This window comes from Tachysurus fulvidraco, chromosome 2 (assembly GCF_022655615.1).
Source record: "Tachysurus fulvidraco isolate hzauxx_2018 chromosome 2, HZAU_PFXX_2.0, whole genome shotgun sequence".
Taxonomy (NCBI): Eukaryota; Metazoa; Chordata; class Actinopteri; order Siluriformes; family Bagridae; genus Tachysurus; species Tachysurus fulvidraco.
Genome location: NC_062519.1, coordinates 17,201,876 through 17,209,821, shown reverse-complemented (window position 1 = coordinate 17,209,821; position 7,946 = coordinate 17,201,876). Strand labels below are relative to the sequence as shown.

The following is a 7,946-nucleotide window of genomic DNA, read 5'->3' as shown; positions in this document are numbered from 1 at the left end:
GAACAGCCTGAGAGTCCCGCTTAGAGCAGTTATCACTGTCAGAGAGAAGATGGATCAGCAGCACGTCTGGAGTCTAGTTGCATCTCTCTCTCACTCTCTATCTCTCTTCTCTCTGTCTCTCTCTCTGCCCCCTTTTCTGCCTCTCTCTCTCTCTCTGCCTCTCACTCTCTCTCTGCCTCTCTCTCTCCTCTCGTCCTCCTCTCTCACTCCCTCTGCTCCCTCCCTCTCTCTCTCTCGCTGCTCTCTCTCTCTCTCTCTGCCCCTCGTCTCTCTCTCTCCCCTGCATCTCTCTCTCTCTCTGCTCTCACTCTCTCTGCCCCGCTCTCTCGCTCTCTGCCCCCCTCTCTCTCTCTGCCCCTCTGTCTCTCTCTCTCTGCCTCTCACTCTCTCTCTGCCTCTCACTCTCTCTCTGCCTCTCTCTCTCTCTCTCTCTGCCCCTCTCTCTCTCTCTCTGCCCCTCTCTCTCTCTCTCTCTCTCTCTCTCTCTCTCTTTCTCTCTCTCTCTGTGTCCCCCTTTCTCTTTCTCTTTCTCTGTCTCTCTCTCTGTCTGTGTCCCTTTCTTTTTCTCTCTGTCTCTCTCTGCCCTCTCTCTCTCTCTCTCTCTCTCTCTCTCTCTCTCTCTCTCTCTTTCCCTCTCTTTCTCTCTCTCTCTCTCTCTCTCTCTCTCTCTCTCTCTCTCTCTCTGTCCCTCTCTGTCGCTCTCTCAGTCTCTCGCTTCTCTCTCTCCCTTTCTCTTTCTCTCTCTCTATCCCTCTCTCTCTCCCTCCTCCAGCTGTCCTCCAGCGAGTGCATGATCGGTGTTGGTGGGCCTGGACATTATTTTGGATGAGGAGAGAATATCTTTTTCCCAAATGCCACAGTGACATTTCGGCATGATCGCTGGATCTCGGCTGTAGATTATCGGCAAAAGATGACAACAACATGAAACTAACCTTCCTGCTGGCTGCCTATCAAAAGCCTCCTGATGCTAATAGACTGTTAATGCCACACAGCGGGAGAGATTCGCGTGGGCCGCGGAGCGTCTGCCGCCGCGTGTATCCGTGAAACTCCACTTTTAAAATCGCAAAATAAGGAAAATGCAATAGTTACTCAGAAGGTGATAATTCCCTCTGAGCGTCTGCGCTGCCGAGGGATGTCATGCTGTAATTCTGTGGCAAAACGGATGAACAAATGTCTGTTAAACACAACAGTGTATTAGGTTAAAACTTAGAAATATTTCATCTGCACTAATATACAGTGAGTAAATGGTCTGAAGTAAGCGACACTGTCGACACTGTAATTCACATTTCCATCTTGTTTACGTTTCATTACTTGTGACTAGCCTGAAGCTGTCAGTCTGTCAGACAGTCAACCCCCTGGTGTGTAATGACAACCATCTACACCAGAGATGTGTCTGATATGTTATTCACCTCAGCCGTGTCCAACACGAGGTCGACAGACGTCCAGGAAACACTGTGTGGATTAATAAACCCTGAACTAATAAAAAACAAACAGAATTCAATCAGAAGGAAAATTCTCTGAAAGGAGAACCTGGACTTAATCTGCAGAAAAGGTCAGAATTATTAAGAAATGATTTGCATCTTTTGAGAAAGAGAATGTGACTCGTAAACTTGACAGATTTTAAAGGGATCGTAACGGTGTGCTGTCGGATTCAGTAATTCCCCACATGCAGCTGTCAGAATGTGTGAAATATTGATGGATGCAGACAACAGCAGGTATAGGAGGAAGTGAAACAATGACAACGTTGATTGATTCGCCTCTCTCTCTCTCTCTCTCTCTCTCTCTCTCTCTCTCTCTCTCTCTCTCTCTCTCTCTCTCTCTCTCTCTCTCTCTCTCTCCCTCTCTCTCTCTCACACTCTCTCTCTCTCTCTCTCTCTCTCTCTCTCTCTCTCTCTCTCCTCTCTCTCTCTCTCTCTCTCTCTCCCTCTCTCTCTCTGTTCTCTGCTCTCTCTCTCTCTCCGCACTCCTCTCGTCTTTCTCTCTCTTTCTCTCTCTCTCTCTCCTCTCTCTCTCCTCCAGCTCTCTGCTCTCTCACTCCCTCTCTCGCTTTCTCTCACCCTTCTCTCTCTTTCTCTCTCTTTCTCTCTCTCTCTCTCTCTCTCATTCGGGATCACGGCAACCCTGGCCCTTCAGACGAGGAACGGAAAACCTCCCCTCCACCCTATCCCCCCCCGCTGCCCCACCAACCCCCCAACCCCCACGTCTCGTCATCCCCGAGCCTCCCCCACGGCCCTCCACCGCCCTCTCGCCCCGACGAGTAAGGAAACACGGAAAGGAAGGGTAGAGAGGCTAGAGGGCGTTCCGCTCTGTAAAGAAGCGGAGAGGAAAAGGACCGGGAAGGGGGGGCAATCGCAAGGCTGGCCGACCCGGGAGCGGCGCTCCCTCGGGGAGATCATGCGTCAGTTTTCCCCCCTTCCCTCTCGATCTCGGAATGCTCAAACTCTCTCCTATGGTCGGTGCTTAGCGGAATGTGCGTCGTCGTCTACTCTCTCTGCCCTGGCCCTCGGATTGCGAGGAGTGTCAGGGTGGCTTCTCTGCCACGTCATGCGTCAAGCATACTCGTCTGCGCGTCCCAGAAGGCCAGTCGAATCTCTAGCGTATTCTAGGTCAAAGATCAGCCGTCTCTCGTCTCCCTCGACTCTCTTCTCGGTCTCTCACCCTCATCAGTCGGGGCTCATACGGTGCGGGGGTGCGATACTCTACCGTCTCAATGCCGCGGCCCGTGCATATTGCGTCTTTCCCTCTGCGGAAGGGTTCTTCGTCAGGGTGGGCGGGGGGGGTGGGTCACAGAGGCAGGGAGGATACGTTCTCGTCTTAGGGATACATGGGGGCGGAATCTGCGAGAGGAAAACTCCGTCGAGGCCGGCCAAAAAGAAGGAGGGGGCTTGCCCAGAGAAATAAGGCACGATAGCGGGGGGCTCCAGAACCGGGTGCGCGAGATCTGGCTCTCTCTGGGCGGGCGGGGGAAGAGAGGATCGGGGGGGAGGAGAAGGGGGAAGGGGAAGGGACGAAGGAGAGAAGAAGGGGAGAAAAGCTGCTGGAGGGGTTGGGGGAAACAGATCCGGAAGGGGGTGGACTGGCGAGGGGGGCCTGGGAGGGAGGGGGGGGGATCACCGGGGGAACGGGTCTAGGGAAAGACGCTCTTCGGACCCAGGGGAAGTCTTTCCGGGGTCTCGGGAGGGGGAAAGAGCGCGGGCGAGGAAAATGCTCCGGGTCTTCGAAACGGTATAGGCTGCAAAGGGGGGGTGGAACGGCGGTAAAGGCGTGCGGGCTCGGCTTCGGCGCGCTCGGGGGATCTGGGGGGGGCGTACTCGAGGCGGGGAAGAAGATAACGGAGGCGGAGAGACAGGGGTGGAAGCAAAAGAGGTGGGCAAGAGATCAAGGGACACGATGGGGGGGAAGATCGTTAGCGGATAGAACGGGTCGAAAGGTAAACGGGAGGAAAGGGGGGGGATGGCATAGTCGGAGTCCGGAGAAGAAAGTCGAGGATGTCGCGAGGGGTTCGGGCAATCAGAGTGGCTCGAGTAGGTAGCATCTCTCTCTCCGGGGAGAGTCGGCCAGATGGTCAGGTGCAGGGGAAGGGGAGGGGGCTTGCAGTAGGAGGGGGGGGGTCTCCGCGAAGAGAGGTGGAGCTCGTTCAGGGGCGAAGAGGAGGATGGGGGGGGAGACAACGAGAAGGGATGAGGGGGGAGGAGGGAGGAGAGGAGGAAAGAACAAGAGAAAACAGAAGGGGGTGGGCAAGGGGAGCGAAGGAGCGTCTGTGCGGGGGGAGGGCGGTCGAGGAAGGAAGGTCGACGGGGTAGATGGAGGAGGGGGGAGCCAGGGGAGGGGGGGGAGAATACACGGTCTCTCCTCGCAGGCCCTCGCGGGGGAGAGCGGCAGGTCCGGATCGGTCGAATCGATGTCTCGGTAGCGGTCGGTGCGGCTCCGTACAGGATCGCGCGCGCCCGCCGGGGGGAGAAAGTCGTGGGCCTGGGAGTAAGCGAAGGGGGGGGTGGGGGTCTGGCGGGGGTAAGGGGGTGCTGTCGGTAGAGGGGGGGGGGCGGGGGGGGGAATCCGTCCATGCGAATTCTGGGGGGGAGGAGGGGGGGGTCTGGGGGAAGGGCGGGGGGGGGAGATGCGGGGGGGGGTGTGCAAAAAGGGGCGGGCGAGTAGAGGGGGGGGGGGGGGGGAGGGGGGGAAGAGGAGGGCCCTGGGGGAGAGCGGGGGGGGGGGGGGGGGGGGGGTGGGACAGGGAAGGCGGGCGGGGTGGGGGGCCATGGGGGGGAGGATGGGGAGAGGGGGGGAGAAAGGGGGGGGCGCGGAGGGGGAAGGTGAAGGGGGAGGGGGGGGAAAAAGCTTGCACGTCGGAAGGGGGTTACTCCTTGCCGGGAAGGGGGGGAGAGGCTACGGGGGGTGCAATCTTCGGGGGAATCATAAGGCGGTCTCATCTGAGGTCGGGGCTTGAGGGAAAGAAGCCGTGCTCGGTCTCTGCTCGAGGGAAGGTGCGGGGAGGAAAGGGGGGGGGGTGGAGGCAAGAGGCGGGAGGGAAACAAGGCTCTAGATCTCGGGGGGAGTAGGCTCAGTGTCGGAAGAGGGGGAAGAGGGAAGCTCGTCGGGGGGGGTCAGGACGGTCTGAAGAGGGGGATCACTGACAGGGTAAGCGTGAAGGGGGGGGGGGGGGGGGAGGAACGAGAGTCTCAAGTCGGGTATGGAAGCGTTGAAAGTCGTGGAGTCGGTCGGTGGGGTCTGCGGGGGGCGGGATGGTCAAGTCGCGGAGGGGGGGAGGGCTGGGGGCGAGGCGGGTCTCAAAGGGCTAGAGGGGGTGCGTGCGAGGGGAGAGAGCGGCCTGAAAAGGAAAATAAAAGGGGTGTGGCGTCCGAGAGGGGATCAAGAAGTGCTCTCTGGGGGATTAGGGAAGGGAGTGAAAAGAAAAGCATGTGAAGGTGCTCGGTGCGGGGATGAAAGAGCGAAAGAAGGAGGAGGGGCGGAATGGGGCGGGGGTGGGGGGGTGGCGGGGGGGAGGAGGCCTGATCGGGCGGGGAATGAGAAGAAGGGGGGGGGGTGGAAAAGGGAGGGAGGGAAAGGGCGGGGGTGGGGGGGAAGTGGAGGGAGAGAAGGTGCGGGGGGGGGGGGGGGAAGTGGCTAAGCTAGGGGATCCCGGGGGTCCTGGAGAAGTCGCGGTTCGTAAGAAAGGCAGATAGGAGGGAGGAAGGCAAAACACGACGGGTGAGGGCTCCGGGACCGAAGGCAGCACGAGGAGAGAAATGCGAAACATGGAGGGATGACAGGAGGGGAAAGGGGGGCGCAGGAAAGGGATGAACGAGGGGAGGAGGAGCGAGGGGAAGTGCTGAAGGTGAGAATCCGGAGCCATCAGGCGAGGGGGGGGGAGGGAGGAAAGGTGGGGGGATGTCTCGCCGGGGGGGGCTGCGGGGTCACGAAGGAGGGGACTAGAAGCTCGTGGGGAGGAAAAAAGGAGGGAGAAGGAAGGGGGGCTATCACGAGGAGGGGCTCGAGGGGGCAGGGGGGAGGGGGACGGGTAAGGGAAAGAGAGTCCTGGAAGAGGGGAAAGGCGCAGGGGTAGCGGGGGGGGGGGTCAAAGGAGTGGGAGGGGGGGGGGGGGGGGGGGGAAGAGGGACGCAAGGAGAGGGATGGGCATCCAAGGTTCGGGGTCGGGGGGAAGAAGGGGATCGTGCAGATGGCGGCCCGTACTCGGAGGGAGTGCGCGGGAATCATCATCTCTGCTCTCCTCCTGTCTCGCCCGCTCTCGAATCTAGTTGCGAGGCAAATCAGAATGGAACAATGGCTATGTACTGGAGGGTAGGTCTCTCTCGGGTCCTCCCTATGGGCTCTGCTCGTCTCATCTCGGGAGCGCTCCCGTCTCGTCTCCGTCTCTCCTCGTACGGGGTGGTCGGTCTCGTCATCCCGCCTCTCTGCGTAGTTCTCTCAGTCTTTCTCAACAGTCGTCCGTCTCTCTCACAGGGCTGGCGAAAATAGGGGTAAAGGGTGCGGGGGGACAGGGGGAGGGCTGCGGGGGATGGCGAAATAAAACAGGGGGCGGGGGGAGGGGAGGGGAAGGGGGGAGGGTACGGGAGCTGGCGGGGGGGGGGGGTGGGGAGGCGACCGAGGGTGGGGGAGGGGGGCCTGGGGCGGGGGGTCTCTCTCTCTCTCTTTCTGCGGGGGGTCTCTCTCGCAGCTACAAGAATACGGAGGCGGAGAAGTATCGGATGCTGGCCGCTCTCTCTCGTCTCTCTCTCTCTCTCGTCGTCCCCCTCTCTCTTCTCTCCTCTTCGGTGCTCTGTCTCTCCTTCTCTCTCGTCTCTCTCCCTCGTCTCTCGTAGCTCTCCGCTCTCTCGGTCTTGGTCTCTCTCTCGTCTCGCCGTCTGCGGTGGGGGTCTCTCCTCTCCCCCTGCTCTCAAAAAATCGGTTCTGCTCTCTGAGGTGTCGGGGTCTCTCTCTCTCTCGGGTAGCGGGTCTCTCTTGGGCTCAGGGGGGAAGCGCTCTCTCGCTCTGCTCGTTCTGCCCTCGGTCTCTCTCTGTGTGGGGAAGCTGCGGATCGCGGTCGTGCTCCCGAGCCTGCTCTCTGATCTGGTGTGCTACTCGAAGGTCTTGTCTCCTGGCTGCCGTCGTGGGGTCGTCTCTCTCGTCTCGTCTGCTCTCTGGGGCCATCTCTCTCTCTCTCTCTCTCTCTCTCTCTCACACTCTCTCTCTGTCTCTCTCTTTTCTCTCTCGCTCTGCCATCTCTCTCCTCTCTCCTTCTCTTTTTCACCACACTCTCTCTCTCTCTCTCTCTCTCTCTCTCTCTCTCTCTCTCTCTCTCTCTCTCTCTCTCTCTCTCTCTCTCTCTCCATCTTGCTCATGTCATCATTCAGGGTAGACAGTGGCATTCACATGGCATCAGGAGGCGCAGGATCACTGTTTGGGTCAGAGACTGGTGTCCCTGAGCTGAGCGGTGACGCTGAATGTAAACACAACTGGGTTATTTTAGGTGGAGTTCTAAAATTGGGATTCTCAGAGGCTCCATTTTGCCCCAGTGATGCTTTTAGCTAGAGCAGGGACCAACAAATGGTGGCCTGTGGTTCAGACGTGACCCCTGCGAGGTATTTCAGTGGAACGAACACAGAGCAGATCAACTTATTAAAAAAAATCTCGGATTTTATAGTATTATTATTATTATTATTATTATTATTAACTGAGCATAATACACATTTATTATTAAATACTTTCCTTCTTTTGACTCTTCAGAGTCTTGGCCTGAACTTGCAGCTTGTTAGAGAGCAGATAAAAGTGTATGTGTTCACAGGCTTTGTTTAGCACCATAAAATCCATCTAAGCTGAAGTTTACACATGTTTTCACCACAGTATTGTTAGCCACAGACACATTACAGCGTCTTCAGGTGGGATGATGAGAACTCTCTAGTCCAAATCAGTCAAATAACATAGGGTCGAGTGATGGGCAGAGATCACGCCTAAGACAATCTGGACAGCTGCAGCGCCTGAGGGCAGCTACAGGGTTCCGGGTGGCTGTGCCCAGGAGAATCATGGGTAAAGGGCACTAAAGGTCAGATGGGTAACCTGAAAGATTCCTGGCTAAGAGGTTTTAGCTTTACCGTGTCATTATGTGTGCTTTGCTTACACAGTCATACACGTCAAAAAACTGGGTGTGAGTGTGTATGTGTGTGTGTGTGTGTGTGTGTGTTTGTGTGTGTGTGTGTGTGTGTGTGTGTGTGTGTGTGTGTGGCCTTTGCTGTTGCCAAGCAGACCTCATGCTCCCTGCACTCATCTCCCCAGACAGCATCTTGGCTACTCAACCATATGGCTTTCCTGACAAGCAGCCAGACCTGCACACACACACACACACACACACACACACACACTCAGCTGAATAATGGATGGATGGATGGATGGATAGATAGATAGATAGATAGATAGATAGATAGATAGATAGATAGATAGATAGATAGATA

At 57.3% G+C, this 7,946-nt stretch overlaps 1 protein-coding gene across 3 annotated transcripts in view; it reads left to right on the top strand.

The window, feature by feature from the left end:
• Positions 1–709: 709 nt before the first annotated feature.
• The window catches only part of LOC113648570 (testis-expressed protein 264 homolog), a 32,793-nt gene continuing 25,556 nt past the window's right edge, over positions 710–7,946 (top strand). The window contains exons 1-2 of one of the 3 annotated variants that reach the window (XM_047810655.1): positions 710–1,552; positions 6,852–7,946. The exon at positions 6,852–7,946 is cut by the window's right edge and continues 610 nt beyond it. The gene's annotated coding sequence lies outside the window, so the exon portion shown is untranslated. Of the gene's footprint in view, positions 1,553–6,851 lie in introns of those variants that run through there. The other 2 variants (XM_047810654.1, XM_047810656.1) reach the window with 2 other exon arrangements.